The 24,920-nt window shown below is 38.2% G+C and overlaps 1 protein-coding gene across 1 annotated transcript in view; it reads left to right on the forward strand.

Annotated features, from left to right (window-relative positions):
* Positions 1-477: 477 nt before the first annotated feature.
* Positions 478-24,920, forward strand: part of YES1 (YES proto-oncogene 1, Src family tyrosine kinase) — a 74,579-nt gene continuing 50,136 nt past the window's right edge. Inside the window, exon 1 of the mRNA XM_037031477.1 lies at positions 478-706. The gene's annotated coding sequence lies outside the window, so the exon portion shown is untranslated. The remainder of the gene's footprint in view (positions 707-24,920) is intronic.

Below are 24,920 nucleotides of genomic sequence, written 5' to 3' on the forward strand. Positions count from 1 at the left end.
ATTCTTCCCTAAAACACAAACAAAACCCCAAAGCCCTCGCACTACAGAGAGCGGGATCAAGGGAAAGGAGAGAGGGGGTTGGGGGTGGGATCGGCTGTCCCAGCTCCATCTCAGGAGGCCGCCTAGTCCGCAGCTACAGGGTCCGCCGGAGGGGAGGGGCATTGTGGGTCGGCTCTCCGCATGCAGAAGAGCCACCTCTTCACGCCCCCTCAGCCCGCGCAGTCCCGGGAATCCGCCCCGGACCCCGCCGCCATGTTGGGTCGGAACAAGTGACTCGGACTCGCCACCTAGGATGACCTCGCCTGGAGAGGTCTGGAGCAGGCGGCGGCGCCCGCTAGTGCCGGAAGGCTGGGGGCGCTGAAGACGGAGTGGGCGCGGCGCGAATTCCGGTGAGCGGGCCGGCGGCGGGAGCAGGTAGCTGCAGCCCCCGCCCCGCCCCCGCTCGGAGGGGCGGAGTCAGGCGTGAGGGCGGGCGCCGAGTGGAGAGGAGGTGGAGAGTGAGGACTTAGGGTGGAGGAACCCGGGAATTCCCTCCTCCTGAAGTGAAGAGTTGGGTTGATTGTGCGGTCGTTGCTGCTGCCGGGCTCCCGGGACAAGAAGGTGGAAGGAGGGAGAGGGCTCTGCGGGCCTCGCCCTCGCCCGCCGCCCCCTCCCCACCTCCCGAGCCGCAGCAGCGGCGACCCATGTGAGCGCTACTGGAGGACAGGTAAGGACCCGACGAGGCCCCGCGGGCGGAGGTAGTCGACTCCGGCCAGCAGTGCTAGGCCCTGGCGCCCGCCCGCGCCCGGAGGCGCTGCCGTCCCCTGCCCCCGCCGGCTCGAAGTCGGGAAGTTGAGTAGAAACTTCTCCCCTCCCCCGACCCGGCTCGCTCGGAGGGCGTGTCTCCTTCCCTGCGCTACCTGCTCCCTCCCCCCCCACTCGGTCTCCGCCCGGTCCAATTCTACTCCGTCCCGCCGAAGTCCGACTTCAGGTCCCCGGAGCGTTAGGACGCCACCACCCGGGCCCTTAATGTTGTGTGGGCCACCGCGCGGGGCGGGGGCGAGGTTTATTTTGGCTCGCATCCGCAAGTAAGCGGCGTGGGCAGCGGCCCCTTTCTGTCCCAGAGGTTGGGGGTCTAAGTGTTGACTTAGCCGGGCGGCAGCTGTGTCGGGAGAGCGGGCGAGCGTGTGTGTAAGAGGCGAGTTGGTGAGCCTCTCGCTTCACATGGTTTGATTGAAAACCACAACATGTTAAAAGTTTTCCTTTGTTTTGTGTTGGGGGTTGGGAAATAAGCTACTCAGCATCCACTTTTACACTACTATGCCACTTCGCCTCCCACTTGGTTTGGTCCTCTGTCCACGTGTGTTACAGAAAAATTTGTTTTAAAGCATATTTTTCTTGACAATTGCTTCCAGCTTTTGCTTTATTGGGCATGGGTGAGCGTTGCTTTAGGAAGTTCTTCGAAAATCACGTCTATTGTAGGGACTGGTTTAATTTTCTTTTGTAGTGAGTGGGACACAACATCGTTTGGATTTGGTTGATTTTCTGCGCAGTTAATTGAAACAGGCTTTGAGTAATCCACCAACAGTTTATAAATTGTTAAAGAAATGAAAAATCTTTAGTGGAATTACAACTTAATGTTCATGCCGTTTTTTAGGGTTATATGTTCCACCAGTGTGTTTTCACATATACATATAGGTGATTTGTGCATTGTAACTGTAGGATTACAGTCCTAAAGGTATCTTGACATTTCTAAGTGTATTTAAACTATTTTGTTAAAATTATTAATGTTAAATTATACACTAAGGAAAATATTACTAAATGTGCACACTTGACTATATACATTAAGACGAAGTATGTGGTAGATCTAGTTATCTTAACTAGCACAGTGTTTGGCACACCGTGGACAGGAAACATTTTGAATGGACAGGTAATAAAGAATGGCCTTGTATTAGAAACCAAGGGTTTTGTAGACATCATATATGATTTTTATGAATCGTTCTGTTAGAAAGTTGTTTTTCACGAAATCATACATTTGTTTTACTAAAACATGAGACCTCTGTCCTAGTTGACATTTAAGGAAAGAAAGTTTAATTGTATTTTAACTTTTAGACATTAGCTAAGCCTCAGTGGAGATTTTGAATGCTTGTTGACAATTCATAGGGTGCTAAATTTGAAGAAGAAAAGTTGCTTTTTATCTGAATCTGAATACAAGACAGTTTATGTCCATGTTTCCAGAATAAAAGATAAAAGGGTTCATAAAATATGTATTCTGCTATAACCACCATAAGGTTATATTAGCTTTAATTTTGCAGTGTTTTTGCTGACTTCATAAACCACAAAATTGACTCCTTCCTGTTGAACTAAAAGTGAAGTTACAGCTTTGACCTATCTTCCTAGGATAGGGAATTGGTCTTATGGCTGAAGGATAATATTAATACATGGTTTAAGTTGTTTATTTTTTTAATTGAGTAAATTCTCAAGCCACAAAATTAGTATCCACGCAAATAAATTTTCTTTATGGTTTATAATGTTAGAAGAATAAATATTCTAAAAGAATAGTAATGACCTAGTATAACAGAACTATTACCAACCCATGGAGTAGTAAGACTTGTTTATATAAAGTTTAACTTTGCATCTTTTTAGGTAGTAAATAAATTATTTATGTGAGTAATATTTATAAATATATGTAATTCTCAATCTCATTTGAATGTAGACATTCAGGAACTAATATAGTTCCTGTTAGCATTATACTAAAAAGAAGCCTAATGTTTAAGTAATTGAAAAGAGCAACACTGAACTCCGTCTAGGAATGCACACTTGGGTGATAAAAGTATATATTTTTAAAAACCTACAAGGAAGTGATTTCTACAAAAGCAATGATGTGGGAGGGAGGAAGTTGTGATTTGGACACAGCTTCTTAATTGGTGGTAAAGTTCTTTTAACCTGGTGGTGGTTGCAAGGGTGTTGGCCTTAGTATAAATCATTAAGCCATACATTTCTTCTGTGTGCTTTTCTGTATGTGTTGCAGTTTACATAAAACTTTTCTTCTTTTTTTAAAGAAGCCTATTTGTAATGTACTATATAAGATAAATAAAGAACTTAGTATTTGGTGACTGACTTTAGAGTACTGCTTGGATTATCCTGTGCAAACAGGGTTAGACTTATTAAATAATATCACAAACCAGCTAGTGCATGTAACTACTCTGACATGTAAATAACATGCTGATATTTTGAGGGAAGACACCAGGCTTTTACTAACTTCAAATCCTCTTCAGCTTTTATATTGTAAGTGATGATAGGTAATCAAAATATGTTTACTAAACTAATGGGTATTCTTTGGTCATTAAATATAAAATACAATATATTTTACAGGAATTATGTAACATTACAGTTAAAACTCAAAACTATGGCATTAAGGTAAAATGTTTACTTGTATCCATTTTTAGTTTTCTGGAACAGTAATTCTTTGGATCAATAATTTCATCCTTAGTTTTGATATTCTTAAGTCATGAAATTCTGAGTGTTAAGATATGCTTCTGTTTACTTAAGCTTTTTGAAGATGTGTCATATAGCACCTAAAGGAAGAGTATGTTTTGTTTCAAAAGTAAGCAGATGACCATATGGTGCTGGAGTTTAAAAAATGCTGAAAATCATTGCATTGTGCTACTTTTCTTGCTTTAAGTAATAATGGCTTGCTGTTTTAGTTGTTGGTCTCTTTGCATTTTGTAATGCAGAGTTGAAGAAGAGATCACATCTGTGCCACTACCTTTGTGAAGGTAGTGTTTGTGGTGCTGGTTTTGTTACATGAATATTTACAGGAAGTTTTAGTTAGGATCTTCCATTGTTCAAAACCCTTCGGGGCTTAGGTCACCTTCAGTTCACATTTAAATGGGTCTATAATACAAATACAAGTTCCTCTATCGAGGTACAGTTGCCTTTCTTTAAAGTAGATAATCCGTTTGTATTAAAGGATCTTGGTATCTTATTGGTAGTGTGTACAGACAGTTTGTGTGTGGCTGTGGCAGGGTATGTATTATCTTTTTTCTTCCTCTCAGCTGCTTCAGCGCCACAATTAGCCTGAGTATTGCTCAGCTGCAGCTGCTGGGTGATTATGAACCATCCAGCCCCTGTCTAAACTCAGAGGCAGATTTAGCAAAAGGAGCTATAGTAACAGCACAGGGTGAGAGAGAAGAGCCGTTGCTACTGCCAGTATAATTTTAACATGTCTATGCTAAGGAATCGTTGGCTACAGGAGCACTACTGTTGTCTTGGAAGTGGCAGACTTGATGGCAGCACATCCTGGCCTGGATTGGGTTTACTTGGTGTTACTCTTTAAGATCTTGAAGTTCACTCCAGGAAAGAGTAATTTCAGAGTGTAGGATGATGTATCAATGAGGTAGTGCTTCCCTGAGTTATAAGCCTCTGTGCCCAGGATAGCAGTGCCCTTGAGTTTTCCCTTGTTTGAGTGCATATATGAAGCATATACCGTATACTATGTGCTGCTTTAAGCTGTGTCTCTTAGAAGTGCTGCTGCCGTTACTGTATTTGGGGGTGGCAGGAGAGCTTATAAAGCAGGTTCTTTGGATTTCCGACTTTTTCTTAGGAAATGGATGGAAGACGACCTTCAATAGATCTAGAACTAGCTGCACATCCCCTGTAGCTGTCTGAATTTTGCCTGTTAGCAACCCTAGATTCTTTTTCCTGTTGCTCTTCCTTTATTCCTGGGATATGAGAAGATGGACATTATTAAACACAGATACAGTATCATCTAAATATGGCAAGCCCCTGACTGAAAGATGCCATCAGCAATTTTTCTGTTTCTGAAATGTTGCTAAGTTTAAAAACATGTCAAGCCAAGAGCCTCAGCATCTTGTCCTCTCTTTTACCAGTACTGTTGGAAAATCTACAAAGACAATTTCTTCTTATACTAATCCTGGCTTTGAAACTTGGTCATTCAGGGTTTGGCTAATTTTGGGTGGAGGATAGAGGGTACTGGGAGAAGCAGCACTCAAACTTGCATAACCAGGAGGAATGTAACCAAAAGAGAGAGGTACAGAAGACTGTATACTCTTGAACAGTAACACAGGTACACATTGTCATTATGGCACATACCTAGCAAGCCATGGAAGTATTGACCCTTCTTTGTGCTCCCACAAAACCCCTATGTAAAAGTACATTTCTCCTTGCATTATAACTTTGTCTTTATATGACTGATATATTTGATCTAATGCTCACTGTGGCAAGAAACTCTTAATATGAATCTTTGAACAGACCCTAGTAGAATAAATACTTAATAAAATTTTAATTGTATTCAGGGATATGGTTCTGCATATGGCTTTACATATACAGACTTCTTCCACACACAACACCTCTACTTAAATTTTCTAAAACAATCATAATGCTTTTTTATAAGCTAATGTTAAATTCTTTACATTTATTACCCTCAAAGTTTTGTTCTAGAAAATGATTTTATAGAACTGTTTAAACACTTGCACATGTGAAGTTAAAGGTCATCTTGATAAAAATTTTTTTCTTTTTAAATTTATTTAACTCTTGTTCAAGTACAGATTTCTTTCCTGTATTCCCAGCCCTGCCCTTCCCCTAAAATTTGTTTTTAATGTTTTCACTATTTTAGTGAATATGGAAAGCCTATCTATGTGCACACAAACACATATACAAATTATCCTAAATTTTTCTAAAATACATACGGCATCCTGTCATGTTACTAGTGACAACCAATGTTATAATTACAGCTTTTATGTTCATGTCTTCCAAGGACAAAAGAAAAAGAAGATCTGATTCTCTTGATGTAATATAAAGAATACATAGTTCATAGAATGTATCTGCTGGGGACAGAGACGGGAAAGTCCTGACCACTGAAATTTTTATTTTATTTTATTTTACTTTATTATTTTTAATATATATATTTTATTGATTATACCATTACAGTTGTTCTATTCCCCCTTCATTCCCCTCCACCTGGCACACCCCCTCCCCCACCATCCCCCCCTTAGTTTATGACCACGTGTCTCAAGTTCTTTAGATTCTGTATTTCCCCTACTATTCTTGCCCTCCCCCCTATCTATTTTCTACCTACTGTCTATGCTATTTTCTGTACCTTCTCCCCCCTTCTCCTCCTCCCACTCCCCTGTTGCTAACCCTCCATGTGTTCTTCATTTCTATGGTTCCACTCCTGATCTAGCTGTCCTCTTGGTTTGCTTTTGTTTTAGGTGTGGTTGTTAATAACTGTGAGTTTGCTGTCCTTTCACTGTTCATATTTTTCATCTTCTTTTTCTTATATAAGTCCCTTTAACATTTCATATAATAAGGGCTTGGTGATGATGAACTCCTTGAACTTGACCTTATCTGAGAAGCACTTTATCTGTCCTTCCATTCTAAATGAAAGTTTTGCTGGATAAAGCAATCTTGGCTGTAGGTCTTTGGATTTCATGACTTGGAATACTTCTTTCCAGCCCCTTCTTGCCTGTAAGGTCTCTTTTGAGAAATCCGCTGACAGTCTGATGGGTACTCCTTTGTAGGTGACTGTCCCCTTATCCCTTGCTGCTTCTAGGATTCTCTCCTTCATTTTAGTCTTGGCTAATGTAATTATGATGTGCCTTGGTGTGTTCCTTCTTGGGTCCAACTTCTTTGGGACTCTCTGAGCTTCCTGGATTTCCTGGAAGTCTATTTCCTTTGCCAGACTGGGGAAGTTCTCCTTTATTATTTGTTCAAATAAGTTTTCCACTCGTGGCTGTTTCTTTCCCCCTTCTGGTACCCCTATAATCCGGATGTTGGAACGTTTAAAGATGTCCTGGAGGTTCCTAAGCCTCTCCTCATTTTTTTGAATTCTCATTTCTTCATTCCTTTCTGGTGGGATGTTTTGTTCTTCCTTCTGGTCCATTCCATTGATTTGAGTCCCAGTTTCCTTTCCATCACTATTGGTTTCCTGTGCATCTCCCTTCATTTCAATTAGTTTAGCCTTTATATGTTCCTCTAATTTGTGACTATAATCAACCAGTTCTGTGAGCATCCTGATCACCAGTATTTTGAACTGTGCATCTGATAGGTTCGCTATTTCTCGGTCACTTAGAGTTATCGGCTCTGGGGCTTTGAGTTCTTTAGCCATCTTTTGGACTGTTTGTGCCTGTTACATATGAGGAGCGGAGCCCTAGGTGTTCACCAGAGCAGGGCAACTCGGTCGCTGGGTTGTGATGTAGTACGTGGTGGCGGGGCCAAAGAGGAGCAATGGCGGTTCCATCTGAGGCCTCCCGCCGCTGCCACTGCAGCTGCCACCGTCACTGGGGCCCATGCATTCCATCCCACTGAGCATGAATGTGCGACCGCGGTCAGCCCTTCGCCAGTGGGTTCACCTGCTGGGGCCTGCTCGATCCGTCTCACTGTGCGAGAATGTGCGGTCAGTCTGCCCTGCACCCCGACTGGGTCTGCGCTGCCTGCGTGCCTGGGTCGGGGGATCTTTTCTGCCTGACCCTGCTCCACTGCTGGCTCCACCCCTCTTACCGGTCCCAGTTGAACGGTTTGTTGTTGTCGTACTTCCCTATAGTTCGATTTTCTGTTCTTTGGCTGTGTCTTTGTTTACTAAACCTTTGTTGTATTCAAACTTGGTTGTGGGAGAAGGCACGGTGTTTCCACCTATGCCTCCATCTTGGCGGAAGTTGACCACTGAAATTTAAAAATTACCTGGTTTCAGCCTCTGTTCCTAGCAGTATGTAAACTCCAGGTTTTCTTAACCTAATTATGGAGGCTAATCACTTAATTATTTTAATGTAACTTTCAGTTTTTTAGCATTAAATAGGAATTGGGGTGGTTTGAAGAAAGTGGGGTGGCTTTTGCTGCATAAGTTAATATGTATAATTGTTCCGCGGCACATTTATTATTTTTAACTTTTATTCTGATGCAGTTAGTATTTTATGGATACAGATACTTTATAAATAATAGGCATTTGAAAAGGAGCAGAGAACCCAACTGTAGTGTAATAAGGAAAAGACTAAAAGGTAGAAGGTCATCTGTATTTTGATTCCACTTTTTTTTATTCTCATCCAAAGACATCGTTTTTCATTGCTTTTAGAGAGAGCATGCAAGAAGGAGAGAAACGTTGATGTGAGAGAGAAACATCTTTTAAAGATTTTATTTATTAACTTTTAGAGGGGGTAAGGGAGGAAGAGGAAGAAAGAGAAACATTAGGGTGTAGTTGCCTCGCACACACCCCCTACTGGGGACCTGGCCCACAACCCAGGCATGTGCCCCTACTGGGAATCAAACCAGGGACCCTCTGGTTCACAGGCCAGCACTCAGTCCACTGAGCCACAGCAGCCAGGGCTGATGGGTTGCCTTCTTGTACATTACCCAACCAAGGATCAAAACTGCAACCTGGGTATGTGCCCTGACTGGGAATTAAACCTGTGACATTTCAGTCTATGGGACAGTGCTCCAACCAACTGAGCCACCTGTAAGGATATTAATTCCACTTCTGACAGTGAAGAGCTAAGTGGCCCTGGTCAATTTGGTAAACTCCATAGGCCTTAGTTTCACTATTTGAAACAGGAGGCAGTTTGACCAGATGGTTTCTAATATCTTTTAAGCCTTATATGAATGTGTGGTTCTGCTACAGTTTTAGTTTTTATATTGATAAAAATTTAAGCAAATGTTTTAGAATCTAGAATTTGAAATAAAGTTAGGTGAAAGGTTATAGTAAGAAACTGATACATAGACTTGGCATTGGACTTTCTCAGGCAAATGCCATGTTAACCATGTGGTATGACAGATACTGTGCTAGTTTTGATGTTATGAAAATGATCGCACCACAATGGCCGATGTGGCTTAGTTGGCTGGGCATCATTCTGCAAACCAAAAAGTCTCTCTCAGGTTTGGATCCCGGTCAGGACCCATGCCTAGGTTTCAGGTTTGGGCCCAAGTCTGGGCTCACACAAGAGGCAACCGATCAGTGGTTTTCTCCCTCCGTTCCCCTCTCTCTAAAATCAATAAGCATGTCCTAAGGTGAGGATTAAAAACTGCTGTCCTTTAGGAATTCACATTGTGCAGAGCTAGCTATGATTATGAGGCCATTACAATTTTTGTAAATTGGTAGCTTTTTCTAGGGTGAGTCCCTTATAGTACTTCACTGGTTTTTAATATTAGTTGGTGAATAAATGCTTCTGAAACTTTAATAAATCCTTTTGCACTAGATAGGTTTAGCCTCAAGTAAACTTATTTAATTTTTTAGGCAAGAAGACTTGATTTGATGTTTTTCTAGATATTAGTGTATTACAGGCATTTGTGGCTCACATACACAGGTTTCACAACACCTGTATAAAAGTTTTACTATAAGAAGACACATTCAAAAGCAAGATTTTTTGTGGTAATACTGGGAAACTAAGGACTTATTTATTCATCGAAGCAGATAGTTGTGATGTCCTTTAACAGTGATCATGACTGGGTGACAGCTTTGCCACATTGTATCAGGAAAATAGCCACATTAAAACATTTAACTGTATTATATGTAAATCAATAAACATAATAATCACATAAAAGAAAAGACAGAATCCCATGATCATATCAATAGATGCAGAAAAAGCATTTGATGTGGTACAGAACCCATTTATAATAAAAACACTCAGCAAAGTGGTAAGAGAGGGAGCATTCCTCAACATAATAAAGGCCATATACAAGAGACCTACAGCCAACATCATACTCAGTGGGCAAAACGTAAAATCTTTCCCACTATGATCAGGAACAAGAGAAGGATGTCTGCATTCCTCACTTCTATTCAACATAGTATTCAAAGTCCTAGTCACAGCAATCAGACAAGAAAAGGAAATAAAAGGCATTTAAATTGGAAAGGAGGAAGCAAAACTCATTGTTTGGAGATGACATGATAGTGTACATAGAAAATCCTGTAGACTACACCAAAAAAATACTCAATATAGTAAGTGAATTTGGCAGAATAGCAGGATACAAAGTCAATATTCAGAAATCAAAGGCATTTTTGTACACACCAACAATGAAATCTCAGAAACAAAAGTCAGGGGGGAAAACCCATTTGCTATAGCAACAAGAGAAATAAAGTACCTAGCAATAAATCTAACCAAGGAGGTAAAAGACCTGTACTCCAAAAACTACACAACACTGAAGAAAGAAATTAAGGAAGACACAAACAACTGGAAGCATATACTATGTTCATGGGTTAGAATAATTAACATCATTAAAATGTCCACACTACCCAAAGCAATTTATAGATTCAACACAATCCTTGTTAAAATACCAATGACATGTTTCACAGATACAGAACAAACATGTCAAAAATTTATATGGAACCATAAATGACCCTAAATAGCCTCAATAATTTTGAGAAAGAAGAACAAAGTAGGAGGGATCACAATAGCTGATATCAAAGTGTATCACAAGGATACTGTCATCAAAACAGCCCGGTAGTGGCATAAGAACAGACACATAGATAAGTGGAACAGAGTAGAGAGCCCAGAAATAAACACAAATCTATACAGTCCATTAATATTTCACAGAGGAGGCAGAAGCATAAAATGGAGTAAAACTAGCCTCTTCAACAAATGGTATTGGGAGAGCTAGACAGCCACATGCAAAAAAATTAAACTAGACCACCAGTTTACAGCACACACCAAAATAAATTCAAGATAGATAAAAGACTTATAAGTCGCAGCACCATAAGAATTCTAGAAGAGAACATAAGGAGGAAAATCTCATAGTCCACACAGTAATATTTTTACCAATATATCCTGTAGAGCAAGGGATATAAAGGAAAGAATAAACAAATGGGACTTCATCAAAATAAAGATCTACTGCATGGCTAAAGAAAACATCAGCAAAATGAAAAGGGAACCAACTGTATGGGAACATATATTTGCAAATGATACCTTACACAAAGGTTTGATCTCCAAATTATATAAAGAACTCACATGACTCCACTCCGGGAAGACAAACAATCCAATTAAAAAATGGGCAAAGGACCTAAAGAAACATTTCTCCAAGGAAGACTTACAAAGGGCCCAGGGATACATGAAAGGATGCTCAGCATCACTAGTCATCAGAGAGATGTAAATTAAAACCGCAATGAGATACCAATTCATACCAGTTAGAATGGCCATCATCACCAAATCAACAAATAATGAGCAGCAAGTGCTGGCGAGGTTGTGGAGAAAGGGGAGCCCTAGTACACTGTTGGTGGGAATGCAGACTGGAGCAGCCACTGTGGGAAACAGTATGGAATTTCCTCAGAAAACTAAAAATGGAACTTTTAATTCAGCATTCCTACTGCTGGGACTCCACCCCAAGAATCCTGAATCACCAATTCAGAAGAACCTATGAACCCCAACATTCATTGCAGTGTTATTTAGAGTAGCTAAGTGCCATAAACAGCCTAAATGCCCATCAGTAAATGAGTGGATCAAGAAACTATGGTACATTTACAGAATGGAATACTACACAGCAGAAAGAAAGGATCTTCTACCCTTTGCAACAGCATGGATGGATCTGGAGAGCATTATGCTAAGTGAAATAAGCCAGGTGGTGAAAGACAAATACCATATGACCTCATCTGTAAGTGGAACCCAATTGACTGAACAGACAAGCAAGCAAAATATAACCAGAGACATTGAAATTAAGAACACACTGGTAGTAAACAGAAGGGAGGTGGGAGGGGATGATGGGGCAAAAGAGGTGAGAGTTGTTGGGAACATGTGTAAAGGACAGATGAACAAAGTCAAAGGGGGGTAAGATCAAGGATGGGAAGCAAGGATGGCTTTAAGATATATAGTTAATATTTAGAAAAAAATAAATCTGGACACTTGAAAATGGTTAGCTTTTTAAAGTTTTGTGAGATAATTTTGTAAAAATAAACTGAAATTATAAGTAGATTGTATTCCCAAAGTTTGTCAGTCATTTAAAAATCAAAATCTTTTCCCAGAGAAAGTATTTTCTTTAAGGTTAGCCTTTTGAGTTAGATTTCTAGCAGCCCATTACAGTTTATCTATAAAAACCTAATTAGTATAACAGTGTTGCATTGGTAAAGGTATTCTAATTGATTTTTCAGGTTTTGTGTTGTTTTGTTTCTTTTTTAAAAGTTTGCTGACCGCTTGAACAGATGAAGTATTTGGCCTACAAGATAAGATGGTTTAACTATATAGTGGGTGAATCCAATGACTTTCCAATCATCATCCCTCCCTACCTTCCTAGCTCCTCGCTCTAAAAATCATTGTTATGAGTTCCATATTGGGATGCTAGGACTCTCCTAATGAGGCCTTGCTGTTAAGCTGAATTTAAGTACAGAAGGTTCCCTAGTTTCTCTCACCTGCTTGCTGGGCACTTGGAAGCCTTCTTCCTACTCTAACCCTATAGGACAGTGTGAGGAATGGGAAAGTTTCAAAAGATTAAGAATGAGAAATAAAAATGAGGACAACAGAGAAGGACTTGGGGAAAAGGAGTGGACATAATGTGAAGTTTGTAATTTTTTCTTTTGTGTCCTTTTTTCTATTTCTCACCCAATTCATTCCTTCTCTTAGACATTGATTATGGAAAAAAAGCCTATTCTGTGGCAGGTGCTATGGTACACATTTATATGCATTATGAAGTTAACTTAAACCTTTGAAAAGCTTTCCAAAATTCACAGAAAAATCGTGGCTGGAGTATGTGCTTATTATACATGAAGAGACTAAGGATCAGAAGGTATATATAATTTACCAAGATTCTATGACCAAATGATTGGGTGGAACTGAATTTGAACCTAAGGCTAACTGACAGCAAGTCTCTTCTCTGTAAGACAACTTTCTTAGGAATAAGGAACAGTGATGGAAAGGAGAATTTCTTACATTTTCCTTCTTCCTTAAACTGTACATTTGTATTGGGGATAAGAATTTTTAGCCACTTAAACTTTTCTTTTTAATGAAAGTAACTTTCTGGTTAAGTGTCAAGGTCAGATATTATATGAACTGAAAAAGATGGATTATTACACTAACTAAACAGTAGAAACTTTCTTTTTGCAGGTTTGGATTTGTAATGGAAAATTGATACACAAATTTCAAAGTATTCTTTATCTTTCTATAAAATAAGAAGTCAGTCCCAGATTAATAGACACAGTGTTCAGATTTTTTTCCAGTCAGGTTTCTTTTTTTCTATCCAAATTTAGTTCCTCAGAAGAACAAAGGAGCACACAAAAGATGGATTATTAAACTAACTGTAGCAAATTACAGTAACTTTGGGTTACTGTAGGTGAGTTTAAAACTTAAAAATTTAGGTTTGTAAGTTTGGGTTTGTAAAGTGTACATAGAGGCTGCATGTATATAGTCAGCCCCCCATGCTCAGATTTGAGTCTTCTGACTCAAAGGCTGGCTCAAACTTCTGTACAATATTTTTTTCACTTCTACTAATTACATCATTTATTCCTAGATGAGTTAGTAGAAATAGATGGAAGGTTTGCATTGGCTAAATGGTCCTCTGTCACATTTTAGATACATGCACCAGAAAGAGAGCATGCTTTCTAATTTGCCCTTTCAGTGGGATGGAATTTCCTATACCTTGGCAGAGATGCAGCAACCATTCATAGCCTCTCTTCCTTCTGGAGGAAACAGTAGGATTCTTCCATATTGGCATGTTCCTGTAAATCTTATTGTTACATGAAATTCTCACTCCATGAAGAGCCTCATCTAAAGCTCCAGATGGAGATTTTGTTGGCTACTCTTGTCACTGTGTAACGTTCCATTAACAATGATTTGCTTCATCACCTTGGAAGCTTTTTCTTCTTGGCTTCCTTTTTTTTTTTCCAGTTATGTTTAAGAATGTACCCTTTGTCCTCTAATAAGCCGCATCATTGTTTTCTAGTGGGAATATTAGCTTGATTTTGTAGCATTATTATTCCACCATAGAATATCTACAATACAACTCCCTCACACATAACTCCAATAGTTCTGTCATTGCTTACATTTATTGGTCTGCCAAATGGTTGGCAGATTCTTTAAAACTGTTGTGCCAAGTCTGGATGATGGGAGTGGCTGCTGCTTGATTGTAAGGTCCATGAGGGCAGGGGTCTTTGTTTTGGTTACAGGGGTAATTCCAAGTATCTAGAATAATAGCTATTAAAGGGCCTACTCTGTAGGAAAAGGCAGCAGTTCGTTAGTAATGTTTGCCTACCATGGGTGTGAAAGAAAGAAAAGTCAGCAAACAAATAGCTAGCTTCTCACTAAAAACTCATGCAGTAACCACAGATGGTTTTTCCTCAAGACTCCGAGGAGTGGCAGGCCTAGAGTTAAACTAGTGGCATTAACACTTAGGATGAAATTACATAAAATTTCTACTTTAATGTGGTAGAGATACTGAGGTTTGATTTAGCAGTGACTTGTAAATGTTAAGGAGCACTTGAGATATATACTCATAGCAAGGGGTTTCCTTTCCTTTATATGTTATTCTCTAAATGTATCTATAGCAACCATATTTCTTAAAAACTGGGGCACACATCAGTTTTCCTTATATTACATGGATGTAAACAAGTCATGAATATAGCTGATTGTAAGTAGAGCTGGGAAAATAGTCCTTAGCAGGGCAACTGTGACAACCATAGAAGCAGGGCGGGGAGGGGGGGTGACTTTTTGGTGAAAGGTAGCTGTCTCTGCCACAGAAAGGGAGAGAAAGTCACCTAATAAAGAAGTTAGACATTTATTGTATATGGAAGTACACTATTTGGTTGTATAAACATGGTTAGACCATTTGACTGTGTGGACATTCTTAATTGGTAAATTCTTAATTTAAGGCAACAATATCTGTCCATAGGGAAACTAGTTATAATGGAAAATGCCCCATATCCCACCACCTTCTGGAATTGTTTTATATAAACAGTATCTGGAAAATTCTAATTTCATGTTTTAAACAGTAAAGGAAGCTATAGAATATTTGCCATAAATAGACATTTCTCCAAAGAAGACATACAGATGGCCACAGACACATAAAAAGATGGTCAGCATCACTAGTCATCAGGAAAATGCAAATGAAAACCACAGTGAGATAACACCTTACACTTGTCAGAATGGCTATTACCAAAAAGACAAGAAAAGAGTGTTGGTGAGGATGTGAAGTAAAGGGAACCCTAATACATCATTGATAAGATTGTAAATTGGTACAGCCACTATGAAAAACAGTGTAGAGGTTTCTCAAAAATTCAAAATAGAATTTCCATGCAATCTAGCAATTCCATTTCTGGGTATTTATGCATGGAAATAAAAAGAAGCTAATTCAAAAAGATATGCGCACACCCCAGCAGCAATATTTATAATAGCCAAAATAAGGAAGCAACCTAGGTGTCCGTCAGCAGATGAATGGATTAAGATGTGGTGTATGTGTGTATTCGTATATACAATCAAATATTACTCAGCCATAAAAAGAATAAAACTTTGCCATTCGCGACAACATGGATGGACCTAGAGGGTATTATGCTAAGTGAAATAACTTAGAGAAAGACAAATATTGTATGATTTCATTCATATGTGGAATCTGAAGGACAAAGCAAACAAGCAAAACAAAACAGTCAGATTTATAGAAACAGCACAAACAGATGGTTGCCAGAGTGGATGGGGTTCAGGGGATTGGGCAAATAAGGTAAAGAGGATCAGATTTCCAGTTATAAAATAATAAGTCACAGGGATGTAATGTACACTATCAGGAGTATAGTCAATAATATTGTAATAATTTTGTATGGTGACAGAAGACTGTTAGACTTATGATGATCACTTTGTAAGGTATATATGAGGTCAGTCCAGAAAAAGCCCAGCTGTCATGAATTGTGAGACATGGATGTAACCTGGCAGCCAGGAAGAGGACTGGAGTGTAAATGCGTGAACAATGATAACTTCACACTCTACTAGTTGATGGGGATGGTAGACGCTGTTGGGTGAGCATGTGTACTGTGTGGCTGTCATTCAGAATAACAGTGAGTAGAGCAATGAATCTGCATCAAATTTTGCATTAAGCTTGGACATTCCTCCGGTGGAAACTATTCAGATGATTCAGGAGTCCACAGCTATGAGCAGCTGGTGATTGGCAGCTTCATCATGAAGTACACCCACTGATGGCCAAACATCAAATCACCAGATGACTCAGCCCCCCTACAGCCCGGATTTGGTGCCCTATAACTTCTGGCTTTTCCCAAAACTAAAATCAACTTTGAAAGGGAAGAGATTTCAGATCATTGATGAGATTCAAGAAAATGTGACAGGGTAGCTGATGGTGATTGGAACTATTTGAGGTCCCCAAGGTGCCTACCTTGAAGGGAACTGAGGCATCATTATCCTTCAATAAATGTCTTGATTTATCATAGTACATGGCTGGATACATTCTGGACAGACCTCATAGATGTTGAAGGATTCTTTTGTGCACTTGAAACTAATGTAATAATGTATATCAACTATACTTTAATAAAAAAAAAGAGAAAACCACTACCAACAGAAACAAAATATTTGCTATTTCTACCATTTTTTACTCCATTTTATGTTCCTGCCCCCTTGGATTTGTATTAAAAGTTAACAAGAAAGGTAATTCTGAACTTTAAGGAGATGTATGTCCTAGACTTTAGGAAACATATTTTGAAGAGTCTATGGTTTAAGGTTCTAATGGATAATATGCCACCTAAAGAAATAAAATTTCTAAAAATGCCTCTAACCTTTTGTTATAAAGAGCTTGGGAAGCACTCTTTAGGAAAGGGGGTCAGGGTGAAATGGGGATCATCACACCTGTGTTTACATAGCACTTTTAGTGCTTGAGAAAAGATGGTGTGAAAGAATTTGGTGGGGCCCTATCTGGTATGGCTCAGTGGATTGAGCACTGGCCCGTGACTTGAAAGGTTGCTGGTTCTATTCCCAGTAAGGGCACATGTCTGGGTTGCAGGTCAAGTCCCTGACTGGGGGCCTTATGAGAAGCATCCAATATCTCTCACACACTTGATGTTTCTCTCCCTCTCTTTCTCCCTCCCTTCCCCTCTCTCTAAAAGTAAATAAATAAAATATTTTTAAAGATTTTACTTACTTATTTTCAGAAAGGGAGAAGGTGGGAGAGAACAGGGGGAGGAAAGACAGAGATACATTGATCGATTGCCTCTTACACGCCCCCTACTGGGGACCTGGCCCGCCACCCAGGCATGTGCTCTGACTGGGAATCTAACCAGTGACCTTTTTTTTCACATGCCAGTGCTCAGTCTACTGAGCCTCACCAGCCAGGAAAATCTTTTAAAGGAAAAAAAAAAAGAATTTGGTGGGAATAGTGCAGGTGGCAATTATGATGGCACTGAAGCCCCTCCCCCTTCTATCTCATTTCATACCTCCCTTTCCCCATACCCCCTTAGCCACTCCTACTAGGACTTAGTTTTTGTTTTACTGTTGTTGTTGATGAATAGAACTTAAATTAAAAGGAGGAATGTGTAGTAAAAGTCAAGTAAAAGAGACCATCAGGGAACTCTTTGGATACTGTCAGAGAATGAATGGGATTTTTAGAATGATTGATGCTTTGAAGTGGGAAAAACGAATGATCTCATAGATGATTTCTAGAGGTAAGTTACATCTAGAAGTGAAAAGGAGGTCACAAATTGATCCACAGCCTAGGAAAGTTGAAGTAATAAATAACAGGGAACATGTAGGTTGTCTTTTTATCTCCTAACTTCTATACAAGAGGATGCTTTAAGTTAGAAAATGTATAAAAATAAGAAAATGGATACTAGATACTAAGAGAGCATCTAGCTTTCACTAATTTTAAACGTCTTGGTCTAGAAGAATTCTATCTGAAGGTTCTGTAAGACTTTCTGGTACTCCTGGGTGCCACCAGCAATCATGGAGACAGACATCTCAAAATAAGAAAATTGATTAAATGATGCCTTAGAACAATAATTTTCAATGAGTATGCCACAAGAATTTTTTAAAACATGCAATTTCTGACTATTTAGTCTGGGGCAGTGACCTCTTGTCCCTTAGATTGTCAAATTAAAAAAATGACAACAGTCAACACAATAGCTGTCTGGTGTAAATGAATCAATATTATATCTATTTTTTGTTATATCAGCAAAAAATGTATTTTTTGGTGTGTCAGAGAATTTTACTAATTAACATGTGCCATGAAATGAAAAAGGTTGAAAAGTGCTTCCTTAGAAGACGAATTTTAAGAAATGCAGACACTGAAAGTTGTCTTTGATTCCTGACAAAATCCCGTAGCAGTGTATTAATCAGTTACCATTTATAAATAATGGAAGGTATGAAGAAGTAATTTTTAATAGTCCAGCGTGCTTTATTGAATCATTAAACTCCCCTTTCTCATCTGTGGTGTTGAGTACCTGCTGGATTAAGATGATCTATCTGTCAGTGTTACTTTCCTGTGGGTGAGTGGTCTGACTTGATAAGCTTAGTTTTCTTCCAATAGTAAGGGTGAGTGAATTCTTTTTCTGTCTTCTTTTCTGGTCTGTTTTATTTTCCCCTTTTGTAATTGTCTTTTAATGTCATAATAGACATTGCTTTAACTTTCTGATGATACTCAGAGCCAGGGATTTTACAGGTTCACAGTTCTCCTTATGTATTTTCAGATTTTTAAAAAGTAAGATTGAACTGGGAAATATATAAACATGCCTGTTTAGCCCATAATATCTGCAGACATTGTTTTATTTTTGTTAGTTATATATGTGAAGAAAGACACCTTTAAAATTATTTCAGTTTGCTTTTTGATTGAAGGCTACTAAGCATTTTTCCATGTGGTGAACTGCTTATACTTAACCTTTGCTAATTTGCTGTTAGGTTATTTCTCATAGATTTGTAGGGATCCTTTGTATAATACAGATACTAACCATTTATCTTTATGCTACAAATATTTTCTCCATATATTTTTCTCTATTCTGTCTAATATTTTCCTTTTATCTTAAAGTATTAAAGTAATTTTCTTTTATAACTGCTGCATAGTATTCCATTGTGTAAATGTACCACCATTTTTTAATCCACTCATTTATTGATGGGCACTTAGGTTGTTTCTAGTATTTGGCTATTGTAAATAACACTGCTATGGATATAGGGGTATGTAGGTTCTTTTAAATTGGTGATTCAGGCTTGGGGTATAGTCCCAGCAGTGGGATCGCTGCATCAAAAAGCCGTTCCATATTTAATTTTGTGAATAGATGCCATACTATTTTCTGTATGGCAATGAAGACTGTACCAGTCTTCATTTCTACCAGCAGTGCACCAGTGTTCCCCTTTCTCCACATCCTCACCAGCACTTGTTGTTTGTTGATTTATTAATGGTGGCCATTCTGACAGGTGTGAGATCATCTCTCTTTTGGCTAGTGATGTTGAGCATCTTTTCATACGTCTATGGGCCATCTGTATGTCCTCTTTGGATAAGTATCTATTCAGGTCTTTCACCCATTTTTTGATTGGATTGCTTGTCTTCATGGTTTACGTTGTACAAGTTCTTTATATATTTTAGATATTAAACTCTTGTCTGATATATCATTGGCATGTTCTCCCATTAGTCAGTTCCCTTTTCATTTTGATGATGTTTTCTTTAGCCATACAGAAGCTTTTTAGTTTGATGTAGTCCCTTTTGTTTATTTTATCCTTTATTTCCCTTGCCGTAGGAGATTTATCAGTAAATATATTGCTACATGGGATATCTGAAACTTTACTGCCGATGTTTTCTTCTGTGATTTTTATAATATCAAAACTTTATTTGTCTTTTATCTCTTTTGAGGTTATTATGGTGCATGGTGTAAGTTGGTGGTCTAGTTTCGCTTTTCTGCATGTGTCAGTCCAGTTCTACCAACACCAGTTATTGAAGAGGCTATTTTTTACTCCATTTTATGTTCCTGACTCCTTTGTCAAATATTAACTGACTGTATTGACATGGGTTGATTTCTGGGTTCTCTATTCTGTTCCATTGATCCATGTGCCTGTTCTTATGCCAGTACCAGACTGTTTTGATTACAGTGGTTTTGTAATATAGTTTGATATTAGGTATTGTATCCCTCGTACTTGTTCTCCTTTGTCAAAATTGCTGAGGCTATTCGGGGTTGTTTATGGTTCCATAAAAATTTTTGAAGTATTCTGTATCTGTGATTTATGTCATTGGTGTTTTGGTAGGGATTACATTGAATCTGTAGATTGTTTTCAGTTATATGGACATTTTAATGATGTTAATTATGCCAATCCATGAACACGGTATATGCTTCCATTTATTTGTGTCTTCCTTAATTTCTTTTCTTCAGTGTTGTGTAGTTTTCAGAGTACAGGTCTTTTACCTCCTTGGTTAAAGTTTATTCCTAAGTATTTTATTTTTCTTGTTGCTGTAGTAAATTGTTGGATATTTTCTTCCATCTTCAATATTAAAGTGGCTGAACAAAAATTCATCAATTTTGATTTTTTTAAATGCATGCTGATATGAAAGCTGTCACAGTACAGTCTAACACAAAATTGTTTTAGATGAAGTGAAAGACACATGAGCACTACTCAAGCTATCATATGGAAAAAACTAAATGAACTTTTTGGCTAACCCAATAGATCATTCGTGGGAAGGACATTTGTTTACAATATGAGAGCCTCATTTGACCTGAGCTTGGGGAAGTGTGGACCTAGCAACTCAAATTTTTCACAGCTTTGTGCAAATGACCATAAACGTGCCATGAGCATTGATTTGGCAGTGGGAGGAGGGATTTGCAAGTAAATCTCAGCAAGCGGGCTAATTTTCAAATATGGAATCATTTAATGAAGATTTAGTAGTTGTATTCTTATGTAGTGGATGTTGCAGAATGGCTTCTGGGCTAACTATGAAAAGAACATGGTGCATATGGGGAGGGGTCAGATTCCTATTGGTCTGGGCCTTTTAGAAATTGGCCCTGCCTAGCAGGTGGTGAGCTTGAATGTAATGCCCTTGAATCATCCTGAAACTATTCCTTTGGCATGCTCCCCTCCATCTGTGGAAAAATTGTCTTCCGTGAAATAGGTCCCTGGTGCCAAAAAGTTTGTGGACCGCTGCAGAGGATCTCGAAGTAATTCATTATGCAGAGAGCATAGAATGCAAGAAGATGAATGGAAAGAGTCCAGCCGAGAGAGGGAAATAAAGTGAGTCATGCAGGGCCTTCTATTTCATATTAAAGAGTTTGGACTTAATATTGGGAACAGGAAGGAGTGGGACATGGAAGGCTCCCAATCAGGTTTTCTTTTTAGAAAACAAACATTCTTCATACCACATCCAGAAAAGACTGGAAAAACAGTAACACTAGGGCCATAGAGATCAGTTAAGAAAGCCTTTTCAATAAATTAGACAATAAATGATTAGTAGTCAAGGGAGTAGTAATTAATAATTAGTTTCTGACAGAAGTGGAAGAATTTTGGAAATAATGGGGAAGTATGATCAGGTCTTGGTGACTGTCTAGATATATGGCACATGGAAGGGGTCTGAGTTAATGATTATCAGATTTCTGACTAAGGCAGCAAGGTGGATGGGAGTACTATACTTACCATTCACTGAGACATGGGTGCCAAAGAGGGGAGAGTGGATTTTGACGGTGGTTCTGTATTTTAGTTGTAATTTTGATGTGGCTGCGAGGAGGAGAGCTGTGGTTTTCTATGCCGCCATCTTAAAGTGATTTTAAACATAACATAATATTTACAAGCTACAGTTAAATTCTTGGATACCAGTAATAACTTATTTAAATTTTGTTTCTTATTCCTCTTATGAGAGGATACTGCTTCTGATAATTCTTGAGAAAAGGCTAGTAATATAATAAAGTACCTGTACCAAAAGGTATCAGAAATCAGAAAGATTCCTAGTCTCTGAGAACTGTAACAGATTAAACTGATTTAGTTCTTGTCTTGCTTCCATAAACTCCTCTCCAGCCGTGCTCCCCATCATCTGGCTTATTTTAGTTTCTGAAACACACCTAGTTCCTTGCTTATTGCTCATATTGCCAAATTCACCCTCTACCCAGATGTTCTGCATTAATTTCATGTTTATAGTTATTTATTTGATTTATATGACAATTAAACTTTTAAATTTTAAATCTGTTGACTAAAACATACATTTAAACTCAAGATATTGTTACAGAAAAATATGATGGAAATAAAGTATTTACCACAGGAGTTTGGGAAAAATCAAAGAGCCTTGGGTAAATTTGTAAATTGATATTTCTAAAAATGTGTGGATCTTATTTCTTCTGCTCTTTACTCTTAAATATATTAAAAAACAGAAGGAATATATACATTATTATAGAAATAGTTGCATGATATGTTTTTAAGATTTAAAACTAAAGAAGAGTCCATCTATACAGTATCAGGAGCATTTAATAGACATAAGGACTTGAAAGTATCTAATTAAAAAAAGTACATAACTTGAAAATCTGAGAGGATAAAAATTCTGTAGATAGGTATAAAATCAGTTTATTTTTTAAGTGTTGACTAAATTTGTAGAGGAAATGATGCTTATAAGTATTTTACAGGTGCCTTTCTACAAACAAAAAGTTTTTAATAATTGCCTATCATGGCCAAAGGTAATTGACTTTTATGTGGGAATCTTCATGATTCAGATGTGTTACATGTTGAATTTAGTAATTTTTTTTTAAGTTGTGAGCTTTCTTGCCCTGGCTGGTGTGGCTCAGTTGGTTGTGTGTCCTCCCACAAACTGAAAGGTCCCAGCTTCAATTCCTGGTCAGGGCATAAGCCTAAGTTGTGCGTTTGGTTCCAGGTCTTGGGGCCACTGGTCAGTGTTTCTCTCTCTCCTCCCTCCCTTCACCTCTCTCTTTAAGAAAAAGGGGAGGGGGGCTTGTTGATTTGTGAGTGACTTTTTTTACTATAATCCCTAACGATAAATTTTAGGTATTCTTTACAATTCTTTATGTATTTACTTCAGGTATTGTACTTAGTATGGCTGATTTTATGCCAGATTTCATTGAAGAAACTATGAGGAGCCCCAAGGAATTTAGAATGAGTTGACTTACCTTTTCTTTAGGATCAATTGTTTGTATATATAAAATGAAAGAAAGGAAGAAAGAGAATGATGGTAGAAAATCACTATCAGTGAGCCCTGCAAGCTGTTTCCATTGCTCACATTTTCTGTACTCATTTGACTCTTGGAAAATTAAGTTCTTTGTTTGCTTATACAAGACAAAGTGCACACCGCCCTTTAGTACTCTGATATTTCCTCCACTTTGCTTTGTGTTTTACTCTTTAATGGTTCGGCATGTCCTTTGTGCTTTATGCTAAAGAGATTTAGAAATGAAAGTTTGAGAAAAATCACTGGCTATATTTATGGCCTGTAGAGCACTGTGACCTATGGAGAGTGATCATTTTGTGTCTTATGAAATTGTCTGCAAATTTATTATTTCTCTAGAATTTCTTAAAGATTTAAAACTTTTACTTGTAAATTGGAGCAATTTGGCTCCAATGCCTAAGGCCTTTTCTTCCCTGTTGGATATAGCATATAAAGTCACAGTTAGTTTGATAGAGTTAATATATAGAAATAATGTACATTTGAATGCTTTTTTAAGAGATCAAAAGTATAATAAATCATTTGAGAATTTTTGATCACTGTTACTACTTAAAAGGCAACATCGTCATCTTGGAGAGAGGCAGGATATGATGTTTTCAGTTAGATTTGTGTTGTGCCAATAATGTTAATCATGTTGTAACATTTTCTGAAGGGCTAATATTTAACAACTTATCAAAGAACAGAAGATGTTATAGGCAAGGCTTCCCTAAAGGCCATATGGGAATAATGTAGCATAGAACTCAGAAAACCCAGTTCCCCAGTTGTGCTCAATTTTAAGCCTCATCTCCTTAAGCAAGTGACTTAACCTTCCCCAAGCTTTAGGTTCTTTATTAAATAAAATATGTAGAGATTACCTGTATTTAAAGTACTTTGGCAACAAAGCACTGTCAAAGTGTAAAGATTTTTAAAACAAATTACAATACTTTTAACACACCATATAGTATATAATAATATCAGCTAATGATTGAGCCAGATGCATTTAAAAAATTATTTCAGATTTGTCCCAGCTCTACTAAATACACTGGCACAAAGTATCCTATATTGATACAGTATAAGAAATTCTAATATTACCAATGATATAAAGTTGAAAAACTTTCATTTGACTTACAGAATTGAAAATTTAGGAAATGGTTGGAAAACCTACAGGTATTTGTAGAAATCTTGCCATGTTTCACCTTTTGGGGAAGAAACAAATGTTAAGCAGATTGTTGGAAAGAATTAGAATCAAGTTGCAAGTCAGTGATTTGTTATTTCAGCAAAATTTAAACAAATGCCCATATATCTAAAGGAGAAAGAAATACAAGATCTTTGTGGCATAGGCTCTGTTCCCTGTTGCTATCTATGTATTCTGGCCTCATCTTTTCCTTCTTATACTTTTATGTTGTACTTGAACACATATGTAGTTACATAGGGTTTGAAAGCCCACTTTGTTCTCTCTTGTCTATGGCTTTGAAGATCCTGTTAATCTCTGCTTGAAAGATAATCTCTGCCCCCCTGATTTGCATAGTTAATATCTAATTGGCCTTTTTTCCTTCCTCAACTACAAATCTATGTTTTGGAAGAGTAGCAGGTGATAGGGAAAACAGGTTAGGAAAGTAAATTGGGGAAGTTAACTTGAAATATACCAGGTTAAGGAGCTGGGATTTTATTCTGTAGGTAGTTGGAAGCTGTTGAAAGATTTATCTTAGTGTTGCAGGCTAAAGATTATTGGGCAGTCAGCACGTTAGAACCACCTTGGTTTGGATTAGAGATTGAGAATCACCATATAGTGTCAGGTTATGAGGCAGAGTAGTCAAAGCAGGGATGATTAGGATCTGAAGAAAATTAATCAAGCATTCATTTATTTTAAAAATATTTCTTGATACTATGTTCCAAGCTCTGTTCTAGGTTCTGGGGAT

This window comes from Sturnira hondurensis, unplaced genomic scaffold (genome assembly GCF_014824575.4).
Source record: "Sturnira hondurensis isolate 20B ecotype Veracruz unplaced genomic scaffold, ASM1482457v3 Scaffold0001872, whole genome shotgun sequence".
Taxonomy (NCBI): Eukaryota; Metazoa; Chordata; class Mammalia; order Chiroptera; family Phyllostomidae; genus Sturnira; species Sturnira hondurensis.